The sequence below is a fragment of the Corylus avellana genome, chromosome 5 (genome assembly GCF_965113065.1).
Source record: "Corylus avellana chromosome 5, dhCorAvel1.hap1.2, whole genome shotgun sequence".
Taxonomy (NCBI): domain Eukaryota; kingdom Viridiplantae; phylum Streptophyta; class Magnoliopsida; order Fagales; family Betulaceae; genus Corylus; species Corylus avellana.
This window is the reverse complement of record NC_142494.1, coordinates 27,031,290-27,044,890: the sequence shown is the minus strand read 5'-3', so window position 1 is coordinate 27,044,890 and position 13,601 is coordinate 27,031,290. Positions and strand designations below refer to the sequence as shown.

General features: G+C 35.3%; 1 pseudogene; it reads left to right on the top strand.

The window, feature by feature from the left end:
* The first annotated feature begins 8,182 nt into the window (after positions 1 to 8,182).
* LOC132180515 (receptor-like protein kinase FERONIA pseudogene) lies at positions 8,183 to 11,316 on the top strand (annotated as a pseudogene).
* Positions 11,317 to 13,601: the final 2,285 nt, after the last annotated feature.

The following is a 13,601-nucleotide window of genomic DNA, read 5'->3' as shown; positions in this document are numbered from 1 at the left end:
GAGGGAATCTGGTGGTGTCAAGCCCAGCGGACAGGGGTGATCTGGTGCATTCGTGTCCAACATTTTGGTAGAGAAGTCTATCCCGTAAGGAACTTCTAAGGCATTTCAGTGAGAAGGCAGTTAAATGGGTTAAATCACCAAAGCCCAGTTGTCTAAAGGCATATTGTTGTGGGGCTGCCGAGTACAATGGCGTGCCACGTGTCCAGGTGCAAATGCCTGATTTAAGTTGCTGTGGACCATATACGACACCGGAGAAGATATTAATTGAGATTACAAACATTGAAGAACAATAATTGTAAATTAAAAAATGCTACTTGGTGGGTAGGTATTGGAGCACCTTAAATGCCTTGTCTGTGCAATAATATGAGCACTTTTGTCTCTCTTTTGGCTGACGTAGACATTCCAAGGAAATGGATTATTCTAGATAGAAAAAGGTTTTTGTATTTTAATTAATATTTTAAAATTTATTTCGAATATATGAATTTAAAGTTTTTCTCAACAAATATGACCTAATATATAAAATATTTTAATTAAAATAAAAAATTACCGGAAGAGTCCTAATTCAAATTTTAGGAAAGACTTGGTACGCGGAATAACTTTTTGAATAGCTATTAGCCTTATTACCATGAATATAGCTATTCATATATAAACATTAGTTTAGTTGTAACACTAAAATCAAACCTTGAATATGTATTCTACTGTTTGGTATAGTGGAATATGCTCGTGAATGAAATCAGATTATAATCAAATTTTCTAAAACACCATTATAATATAATTCAAAAAACAAGGGTTCAATCCCTGATTTACATTGATATTGCATTATTTCTTTTGTTTCTTGAGCTATCTGGGCATTGTCTTTGACTTTGGATGGGCTATTGGCTATTTTATCACTAGACATTAGTATGAGCCAGTTTCTACACAAACATGTAATGAAAAAAGCCCAAAGGCCAGGCCGACAGATAAAATGGGGGCATCATTCAACTTCCTATCTAGGGGTTGAATCTATATTCCTCGGTGGGTTTGTCAGGGCAAGAGTTCTTCTTTTTGTAGTTTTTTGTTGTCTGTCCTTTAACCATCGAGAAATATTCCCATTTGAAAAGCCTTGTTAAACCCATAATGTTGGCCCAAAACTCGTAGAAGAGCCTGTGCAAGTTAAGGATTCTTATAACGTTAAACATTTGAACCTATTGATTGATGAAGGCATGGACGACTCAAAGAATTAAACTCGTTGTTGTTCTTGTGAATCTTCTGCAGATGTCTAGCTAGTTACAAGAGACAAGACACAAGACAAAGCCGACTCTTTCAACGCAACTATAAGGCCACGGGTGGGGTGGTTGTTTTGGACACCTAGCTAGACAAGGACTTAAGTAAAGCATATTGGATGTAATTAATGGGCCTAAGTGTTTGGATTATTAAGCTACTAAGTACTAGCTAGATAGCTACAAATTGTTTTGCTCATCTGTCTCGTGAAGAGTAAGGACACACATTATCCAATTATTGCACCGTTTATTTGAGGTCCTCTGGCATCATCTTTCGGTATAATAATGGATATGCTCTCATTGGCTTTTCTTCAATTATTGTTCTTTTTATCCACACGTAGATCCTATAATAGATGTGAAATTAGCAAGATATTATAAAAATTATATATATATATAACCCATCAAGTTGCCTAAATGAATTAGAGAGCATTTAATTAGTTTTATTTAAATAGTATTTTTGTCTTTTTATTTTTGGAAGACAGTATTTTCTAAACTAAAGAGAATCCTAATTCAAGATGACGAGCTTAATTAGTGATTCCATTAATACACTGTAAATCATTACCTAGATTCATTAAGTTCCAATTAAACCAAGTATCTGTTGGCTACTAGGGTTCTACCTTATCCCAAAATATTTGTAGCTCATTGTAAACTCAGAATTTTTTATCAATTGATCATTTTATGGGTCCTTTTTTAGTCCTTAGAGACAAACTATAGAAAGTATGGTTGGCCTGAGAGTGTGGCTCTTGTTGGGCCATTGATCTATTACAATGCTACTCCATCCTATGCGGTTAATAATAAACAAAAAGCAATAATAATAATAATAATAATATTATTATTATTATTATTATTATTATTATGCAATATTATTATTATTATTATTATTATTATGCATAACTTATTTGTGAGGGCAAGGGGAGAATCACCATCATTTGCCATGAAACATGAAGCCAAATAAAAGCGATAGCTTTATAATTTATAAATATAAAAAATGTTAAACGTACAGCGAGCTAAGATTTCAACTTTGAGGGCCGGGCGCAACTAAAATAATAAATGAATTGGTTTTGAGTCTTTGACATAGGTTTTTTACGTTAAACTTCTTTTTGGTCCGTTTATTAAATAACTATCTCAATTTTCAAAAGGGATAAGGTATCTGAAGTGCAGGTTTTCCATTAACTTGGCCTTTCTTAAGTCAATTACCTGTAGTCTTCAATAAAGCCGGAAAGTGTGCAAGAAAGAGAAAGAAAGAAAAAGAAAGAAGAGGAAAAGACAAATGACCGAAAAATTGGGAAGAGAGAGAAAATTTGATTTTTTTTATATATCTTTTTTATTATTTGGAATAGGGAGAAGTAAAAATTATGCATTTGATCATTTTGACTCTTCAAAATTTGAATTTCTCCACAATAACGAGCCGATGAGGATACATGCTCCAAGTCCTCATTTTTAGTATTATTATTATTATTATTATTATTATTTTTGATGAATTCTCATCGTTAGTTTTACCACAAATTAAAGGGTTATAGCAATACCCACTTGATCTACGATTCCATGTTATGCATGATCACGAGAAAAAAACCATGTTGCTTTCGGACACGGCATTGGCAAACTGTCTTTATTTCCTACCTCACCAGGAATCTACATGGAAGGTGCATTTCCATTCCAACCATAGAAGAAGCCAAGATTCAATGCTCCTCTCTGACTGAAACGAAAAAAATAAAAAATAGACGGGAAACTTCAACCTGAAAAACAAAATTGGAAAATGTGGCTTTGGAACAGTCCATAAGGGATTGTTGAAAAAATAAGGATGCAGCTGTCAAGAAAGTCACAGGCTCACGTTAAGGCAAGCAAGAATTTTACACAGCTGAATTTTATTTTTTTTTTTGCAAATTTTTTCATGAGGTATATATCCTAAAATCTTCGTTACAACTTACAACCACATAAGGGTTATCATTTATCAAGCTTTTCCTCTTTCCTTTTCTTCTGTCATTTTTCATCAATTTCTCAATGTCATAATCTTTTCCCCACCACTAATTGACCACGGGCTGCCTTCACTTGCCTGAAAATTATGGTTGTCATCATCTCTCTCTATCACTCCTGCATTATTGGTCTATGATCATAATGGCCTTGTTTGCCAATGGCCCTGAAACTGTTCTAGGGCCGGTACTGTAGCTTTTTTTAAGAATAAGTGTTTGATTGGTTTTAGTGAAAATATTTTGTCAAAAAAAGTGAAAAAATATATTTGATATAAAAAAATGTAAAAAATTTATTTTGTAGTAATTTTTTTATTTAAATAATAATAATAAAAATGATTGATGTGGTATAAAAAGTAGAAATATTAGAATTAATTTTGAAGTGAAATTTTTATTTTTTAGGATTGAGGGAGGCCCTGAAATAGTACCATTCCAGGGCCATTGGCAAACACAATATGTCTAGCGGGAGAGATCGAGATTTGAGACGAAATGACCCAGCATTCTGACTGATATTAACAAGTGGGTCAGTCATAATAACATTTTTCGTGTCCGTTGGTGTATTTTGATCGCAATGGCCCATATCATGGGTGTTGCAGTAACGTTATTGACGATCAGCTTTCAGCCTTTCAAGGACAATCTCACAATAAATTTTTTTTAGCGAATGACAATCTCCCAATAAATGAAAAGTCTTTTTTTTTTTTTTTTTTTTTTTTTAATGCTGAAAAATAGTCATATATTGCCTTTGAATAAGATTTTTGATATATTTATAAAGAGTTGACAACATTTTACCGTAAAATCGATTTTATGAGATGAGTTAATCCTACGAATTTCTTATTTACAAAAAAAAAAAAAAAAAAAAATTAATTAATTAAACAGGTTTCCTTTATTTAGTGAATACATTACAACTTGCAGGCCTTTCATTTTCACAGAGTCGCCTGCAAACATACAATTGAACTCAAACAATGAGCATATTCCAGACGTTATTTAACAAGAGCTGGACAAAGATCTTACAATTAGTAGATACAAATATATTTATGGCGGGCAATTGCGATTGTAGGTATCACAGTTTTCTCTTTTGGGTACACTATTTTTCTGGGGAAGGCAACTGTCATACCGTGGACTTCTCGAACAATCAACCACAGGTTTACTCGGGTTGTTACTGCCGGTAGTGACGTAGTTGTTGTAGTCAACGAGCATTCTGGTTATTTCAGAATCAAACATCCAGTCTGCTGGTTCGTCCATGCGGGCGCAGTAAGGGGAGCTGGCGTTGTCCTTCATTATTGAAATTGTCGCTCCACAATCGCTTGTGTGCAGCAAAATCATCACCATCACTATGAGTACTGCCAGAAAGAGACTCCTCTTTACTGTTTCCTCCGCCATCTCAGCGCCTCTGTGTGAGCTCTGGGAGGAACTTGTTGCCGAACGGTGGTTAATGAGTGGTAGACGGATTAGCGTAGAGGGTAAATATGATAAACAAGTCGCGGTAAGAAAGTAAGAAACAATGGATTCAATATGATTGTCCTTTATTTCAAGTAAATGACAATAAAGCCCTCCAACACGCCCTGTGGCCTGTGGGGCCATTTCATTGTCGGCAGGTCCAGACATGAGACAACGATTATTGAATGGTATACAGCACTGTCAGGCTGTCAGCACACAATGTCAGTCAAAGTCAATCTTAATATAAGAATAAAAAATATATTATTTAGTGTTCTCTTCTTTTTTTCTCATACTTTTTTTAATGATTAATTTTCAAAAAATAAGAACGAAGAATAATATTCATTTATTATTCGAATGGAAGTCTAAACGCGATTAATGAGTACATTAAGATAACATTTAATGGGTCTAAAAATATTTTTAATATTTAAAAAGTTAATTTTTAAAAAAAGTATTTATTTAATAAAAAAAATTAAAAATAACTTTTAAAAATTTAAAAAGTTTAAAAAATGACCAAAATATATTTTTAACAAAAATTTAAAAATAAAATTTTTACCTAAAAACTCTATTTTTCATATACAACTTCAATCCGACTCTAAATATCTGATTAGCTCAGCCCTCAAATTCTCAATAATTATGATGTAGGTTATGTGTTGCTTTAACGTACGAAAGGGGTTGGAATTCCCCTCACCCTTCCACATGTTTTTTTTAAAAAAAAACGGACTAAAGGGGTTAAACTGGGACGGGACCCTCGTGACATGGCCGCCAGTAATTTGAGTCAGCTTTCACAAAGAACGCAGTCCATCTCCGTGCAATTGGACTTAAATAGTAAAGTCCTTTTTTTCAGGATTATTAAATACACAGAACTAAATGATGTCAAAGTTCTGCAGTGAAGTAATGATGAATAAATATGTAGTCCAAGTTAGTCCAACTAAGCACGGCAGATAGTTACACTGGCAAATGGAGTTTTTCAATTTTTTTTTTTTTAAGTAGAAAATGATTAATTTGATATAAAATTTTAAATTTTATTTTTAAAAAATCTTTTATAGTATTTCTTATTCAAATAATAAAAAAGAATAATTAATGATTTAATGTAATATAACAAATAAAAAAAGTTAAAATGTTGATGTTGATTTTTTTTTGGAGAAGGGTGATGTGAACCGTAAAAAAATGATGAAAAGTTTTGCCAAACAAGGTTACAAAGCCATTATTTTTTGAGAAATAATAGAGATATAACTTGTAGCCTCAATTTTGGCCCAATTTTTTTTTTTTTTTTATGTGGCCATTTAAAAAAAAAATAATAATTTTTTTTTTTTTTTGAAGTAATAACATCCTATGTAGTCCTTTTTTTATTTGGTATTTTTTTAAAAGAAAATAGTCATTATTATGAAGAAAAATACCATTTTTTTTTTAAAATACCAAATAAAAAAAGAACTACATAGATATTATTACTTTGGATTTTTTTTTTCATTATTTTGTTTTTAAAAACATGACCATAGAAAAGAAAAATTGGGACAAAGTTGAGGCTACAAGTTTTGTCTATATCATTCATCTTATTTTTTAGGGTTAAATATTCTTTTACCCCTTGTGGTTTAACAACTTCTTTCTTTTGCATCGTTGGTTTCATTTTGTATCACATATGTTACCTCAATAATGGTTAAAGACGGACATGGTACTTCCGTCTAAATTTTGTCCAAAATTTAATGAAAATCTACGTCATCGCCCCTAAAAACGCGACCTTGTCCATATAGATAATTAAAAATTAAAATGATTGAAAAACCTTAATTTTTTTTTTTTTTTTTTTAAAAAAAGTGGCTCCAGCCACCCCGGCCGGTTTGTGGGTGGCCGAACCACCCCCATGGCCCTTGGGGTGGCCGAGCCACCTCCAAGGGCCAACCCTAATATTTTTCTTTTCATTGGCCTTTTGGGGTGGTCAAACTACCCCAAGGTGGTTCGGCCACCCCATATCAGTCGGTTTGGAGTGGCCGACTCACCCCCAACAGCCTTGGGGGTGGTTTCAGACTTTCCCATTTTGTCCAAAAGGGGTGGCTCGAGCCTCGAGCCATCCCTTTATTTTTTTTATAAAAAAATATCAAATATTTTAAGGATTTTTAATCATTTTAATTTTAGTTTTTTTTTTTTTTTTAAAAAAAAAATTAATTAATTAGGTATATGGATACGTGTTTAGATTTTAGGGCTGTTGACGTGAATTTTAGTCAAATTTTGGACAGAAGTTAGACAAAGGTACCATTTCTATCTTTAACCATTTTTTAGGTACCATCTGTGATACAAAACAAAATCGATAGAGAAAAAATAAAATTATTAATCCACATGACAAAAAAATATTTAACCCTATTTTTTATGGTAGTTTCGTACAATTTTTAGCGTGCGAATTACTTTATATATAGTCGCCCTCTTCCTGTATATGGTCTTGAAATTTATGTTTCTAACATATGTCAAATATTCATATACAATGGTCGTGAAATTTATGTTTCTAACATATGTCAAATATTCATATACAACACTAGAATACTCATTCTATTTGGACTGCTTTAGTGCATAAACAGAAATTTCCTACTAGTTGCGAGGGAGGGGTCCGAAGGAAATGCTGAAATTATGTAAGACTATAACCATATATATATATGCTAATCAATTTTTCTGCAGAGATGTTGATAGATTAACAGTTAGACGTAAAAATTATAGAATCTAAAATACAAGGGGCCAATTCTATTAAAAAACAAAACAAGAAAAAAAAGGTAATCATAAGTCTCTAAGTCAACCCTTCAAAATTTTGGGATTTCTTCAATTTCTTAGATTTCTGTTTAAATCTGCACATGATTAACATGTAGGAGTACATTATGATTGTTAAGCTGTCTGTTTTTTCTTTTGAGAATGATCCCGTAAAAGAATTTTCATTGTTTTAGAATTCTACAATTATCTGATGATTTTGCAAATCTTGCAGCGCAGGTACAAAGTAGGCGTAACGTATTTATGAGGCAGCAGTTCACGGAGATGCATTTTTCTCGTAATTTAAGTTAGCCAGCAGAAGATGGATCAGCATTCAGAAGCACGTTGTTATTACAAGAACGCCTTTTGTATCATAACATTCGTATTACAGACTCTATGGGATATACCCATTTACATTTCCTACCTTGTCGATTATATATATAGTATATATAGAAAAGGAATTCCTGTAAACCTCTAACGACCAAAACAAATGTATGCATCCGTTTGTGATGATGTTGGTTGAAATGAATTTTTTTGTTGGTTGATTTTTTATGAAAATTATAGAATTTTGGTATATAATAATTTTTAATGCTAAAATGGCTATGTAAAGGGGAAAAAAAAAGTTTAAAGTAAGAAAAAAAGTCTAAAGTGAGCCCTAAATCAGAACAAAACCAGCTCAAAATTGGCATAAAAAAAAAAAAAAAACCCAATAAAAGGGCAAAAAAAAACAAAAAACAGTTAGTAAAAAAGTGGTTAGTTAGATGCAATTAACTGCTAACCGATTAGTGGAGGCAATTAAAATTAGCGATTTTAGCCTGTCGCATTTACCTTTCCACCCTTAGCGTATAGACTTTTCTGCCGTAAGACCGGAAGACTTCCAAGTCTTCGATACCCACTTCTCGTAGGGGTTCTCAGCCACAACCCTCTTGTTTTTTTTTTTTTTTTCTCGGGCTACCGCTTGACATTAAAAAGCAACTACTCTTTTCTAATCTGTCAGCTCCTTTCTCTTTCTTCTCTCTCTCTCTCTAATGGGGAACCGGAGCAGAATACGTCTTTGGACCACCCTCTCACCATGGCAGACACTACTCTACCTAGCGTTCTTACTGTACCACCTGACCCACACCGTCGCCGGTGGCTCGCCGTCTTCCTACACACCGGTCGATAATATTCCCCTCAATTGTGGCTTCTCTGGCAAATCAACTGCACCAGACCGCCGGAGCTGGATTGGAGACGTGGATTCAAAGTTCTTTCCCTTTGAACATTCACCAAATCAGGCATCTCTAACCGCCAGCGCAGTTCCACAGTCCTCCGCTGATAAAGTACCCTATTCCAATGCCCGGCTTTCTCGCTCGGAATTCACATACATATTTCCGGTCACCGCCGGCCAAAAATTCATTCGACTATACTTCTATCCGGCTTCGTACCTCAACTTTGATCGCTCTAACGCCCTATTCTCTGTCAAAGCCGGTCGTTTTACTCTTCTTAACAACTTCAACGCTTCACTCACCGCGGATGCCGATGATGACCTGGGGTATACCGTATTCAGAGAATACTGTGTCAACGTCGAGGAGGATCAGAGCTTGAACATAACCTTCACGCCGAGCGTTGCTATTAATTATAGCTATGCTTTTATCAACGGAATTGAAATCTTCTCTATGCCTACCAATCTCTATTACACTCCATCTGACGATGATAGTGGGGTTTCTTTTATCGGCCAGGTGAGACAATACCCCATCGATAATAGCAGGGCTCTCGAGATGGTATACAGACTTAATGTTGGAGGCCGCTCCATCACACCCTCTGAGGACACTGGCATGTTCCGGCTCTGGAGTCAGGACGACAAGTACTTCATAGTACAAAAAGAACTTTTTCTACCTTTTAACAGGACTGTTGGACTAAAGTTTACCAAGGTACCTGCGTACACGGCACCAGAAGACGTCTATCGGACAGCCCGGACTATGGGGCTGAACGCAACTATCAACAAGAGCTACAATCTCACCTGGAAATTTCCTGTAGACTCTGGGTTTGATTACCTTGTTAGGCTACACTTCTGTGAATTTGAACCAGAGATTACTCGGGTAGGCGACAGAGTGTTCGTGGTTTTCATAGCAGATCAAACGGCTGAGAAAGCAGCCGATGTGATTGGATGGAGTGGTGATAATGGTATTCCGGTATATATTGACTATGCGGTTTCGATGTTTGGCAAAGGCAAGAAAATAAATCTCTACATCGCACTAGGAGCAAACCCACAAGAGTGGAAGACTAAGCACATAAACGCAATCTTGAACGGTGTTGAAATCTTTAAAGTAAGCACCTTTAGTACTGACAATCTCGCCGGATCCAATCCAGACCCACTTCCACTGGCCCCTCCAACTGTTGAGCCGACAACACGACGAACAAAGTCGAAGAATAACAGCACAACAATAGTTGCCGTCGTTTGTGGTGGAGTTTCCGGCTTTGTTGTGCTGTCGATTCTCGGGTTCTTAATTTTCCGGCAGCGCAAGAGAGTCAAGGACTCCGGCTTTAGTGATGGGACGACTTGGTGGGGTCCATTTTCTTTCTCTACGAACAAGTCAACAAAGACCCACAGGTCATCTCTTCCGTCCGCTTTGTGTCGTTACTTCTCATTGGCTGAGATTACAGCAGCCACCAACAACTTCGACGATGTTTTTATTATTGGTGTTGGGGGGTTCGGTGACGTGTACAAAGGGTACATTGATGGTGGGGCTAATCCTGTTGCCATCAAGCGGTTGAAACCTGGTTCCCAGCAAGGGGCCCACGAATTCAAGACCGAGATTGAGATGCTCTCTCAGCTTCGCCATCTTCATCTTGTTTCTCTAATTGGATATTGTAATGATGGCGATGAGATGATCCTTATTTATGATTATATGGCTAACGGCACTCTCCGTGATCATCTTTACAACACCCACAATTCTCCTCTTTCGTGGAAGCAAAGGCTTGAAATCTGTATTGGTGCGGCCCGTGGATTGAATTATCTTCATACTGGCGCAAAGCACACAATCATTCATCGAGACGTGAAGACAACAAATATACTTTTGGATGAGAAATGGGAGGCTAAGGTTTCAGATTTTGGATTGTCCAAAATGGGTCCCACCAGTGTGTCCAAGGCACACGTCAGTACAGTAGTGAAGGGAAGTTTCGGGTATCTGGACCCGGAGTATTACCGACGTCAACAGTTGACTGAGAAGTCTGATGTGTATTCATTTGGTGTGGTTTTGTGTGAAGTACTGTGTGCAAGGGCGCCCATAGTGCGTACCGCTGACAAGAAGCAAGTGAGTCTGGCAGAGTGGGCTCGGCATAACCATCGCAATGGAAAGATGGATCAGATGGTTGATCCATCCTTAAAGGGCGAAATAGCGCCCGAATGTTTGAAGAAATATTGTGAGATAGCAGTGAATTGTTTGCTTGACAATGGAGTCGAACGGCCTTCGATGAATGATGTGGTTTGGGGCCTTGAGTTCGCATTGCAACTGCAAGAGAGTGACCACAAAGATGTCAGGGTCGATGGGGTACTTGAAATTGAGGAGGATGATGAGAAAACGCTGTTGCACAAATCCAAGATTGATGATAGTAATGACAGCATTGACAGGTTTAGTAGCAGCGGTGTACAAGTGTCAACTATAAACAGCAACAGCAGCGGACAGCAAAGTTCTGGCAGTAGCGGTCAGGATTCGAGCAGACTGATGTCCTCCGGGGCAGTATTCTCAGAGATTATGAATCCTCTAGCTCGGTAAAGAAGTCTAGCTGAACTTTCGGTATGCTCTTTTCTTGTGATCTTTGTTGAGCCCAATTTCTAGTATGTTTTATTTAGTCATTGCGGACAAGGCCTGGAAACAAATCACTTTATTTCACTAGTCGTCGTGCAAGATTATATCGGTAATGCATGTATATGAATAATGGCTTTTAGAGATGGGATATTATAAATTTCCTTTGGAATAAAGCTTACGAGAAAAATTAAAAAATATGTGTTTTTCATATATTATTAAAAAAATATGTATTTTTTACATACTAAGGGATGCTTGACATTTTTATAGGCCGAATTAAAAGAAATTTTTCTAACCCAATTTAAAAGAAATTTCTGTCAATATATTTTGGATACCTATATTATTTTATTAGAATATAAATAATCGTGTGAGATTACTTTTCATTCATACATTGTATTAGATACTGGCTTATATATATATATATAGTATTTAATTTTTAATTGAATTTTTTTATTTTAAACGACCTCATCCTAATATAAATCGGCCTATTTTTTGTATTGCTGTTAGAGAGTAATCTACATCAGACAACACAAGTACTCTTGATATGATCAATTAATACACTGCAAGTCAAGATAATAAGGAGAACTCAAGAGATCTACATGTTTGTTGAGAAAACATGTACAGCTGTCTTCATGTAGTGTTTGTTGCAAATAGAATTTATAGTCATGTAGATCTCTTGTAACAAATTGCTCAATAAATAAAAATGCCTAAGCCAAAAATAGTATCACAGCATATTCAAAATCTTACTTGGTATCAACATGGCTTCTCAATCAACCAAATCCTCTAGCTACCTCCTTCACTGACATTGCCTCTGCCTCAGCCTCAGCACCAAATTCCAATCCACACCTCACATTACCTTCGGTCACTTTATCGCCATCAAACTCACAAGAGGCAACTATCTCTAGTTCCTTATCTCAAGGGCCAACACCTCTTTGGCTTTGTTGATGGTTCCAACCCAAGCCCTCCCCAATCCCTTGTCTCTACCCCTGAAGGTGAAACTGATATTACCCCAGATCCTGCATTCTTACACTAGCATATTCAGGATTAATTGATTCTCAGTGCCCTAACCTCTTTTCTTTTGGAGAATATACCTTCACGTACGAATCATCAAATGTGCAACATCTAAAGATGTCTAGCATATTGACGTAGTGGAAAACTTGATAACAAGAATCAAAAGCCCATGCTCATACTTAAAAAAAATGATAAACTCCGCAAAGTGTTTGAGTGAAACTTTCTGATTTGATAATAATTCAATAGATTAAATTTTACATTACGAACTAACATATTTATACAAGCAAAATACTTATAGAGAAAGTAAACCTAATTTTAATAGCAATAGTAAACCTTATCCTTGCAACATTAATAGTAAACCTAATTCTAGTAAGGAAATGAAATAATATTATTAAAGTAAATCTAATCCCAGTAAATAAAGAAAATAAATTCATAATAAAATAAAATAAAATCCTAATATAAAATAGAAAATCAATAAAAATTGATTTTGTTTGTGTCAGTTGGAATCGTGACAAATACTTCTTTTTGTACTTTTATTGTTTGAGAACAAATAAAATTATGATCAAACCACGTTGCACCAATATTTTTTTTAACATTTTTTCTATTTTTATTGTTGTTGAAAATATGGATAAACGTCGTCCAACATGTCATACTCTAAAAAGAATGTTCACATCACAGCCCAGGGCAAAAACCATGCAAATGCATTATCGACTTGCTACTTTGAAGAAAGGAAACTCGTCCATCACGGGCTATTTTTATAAATTTCAAGCTCTTACCGATACTTTGGCTGCTGTCGATCAGTCGTTGAATGATATATTTCGAATTGGTGTTCTTTCTCCTAGCAAGCCTTGGGTAAAATACGACTCATTTGAGACTTCTGTCACTACATGAGTTAAAACTCCTTTCTATTGAAGAGCTTTATGGCCATTTGTTGCCTCCTGAACTACGGCTTGAACAGATCAGCCTTTTCTTGACGTTTCCCTTACAAGTATTGTTAATCTTGCAGTCAAATCGTGGTGCTTGTGGAAGCAGTGGCTCCTCATTTTTTAAAGAAAATAATAATGAAATAAAAATAAAAGTGAAAATAAAATCAAATCAAATCAAATGAATTTTATGTGATTTGGTCTATGACCTACATCTATAGGATAAACTCCTTATGCTACATTATACTCTTATTCATTTAATTAATTTTACATTACAAATCATTTATACTTATAGGGAAAAATGGAACAGGTGAATACACTACAAGGAAGGTAATCAAATCCTTCACACAAGAATTGATTATCAATAATAAGGATTAGATATGCAGTGGTATCAATTTGACTGTAATTACAAATATACTGAAATATACTCTTAAACAATTTTCACCTTTTGGTCGTGGCTCATCCAACGACAATTCATCCAAAACAAATCGTTGT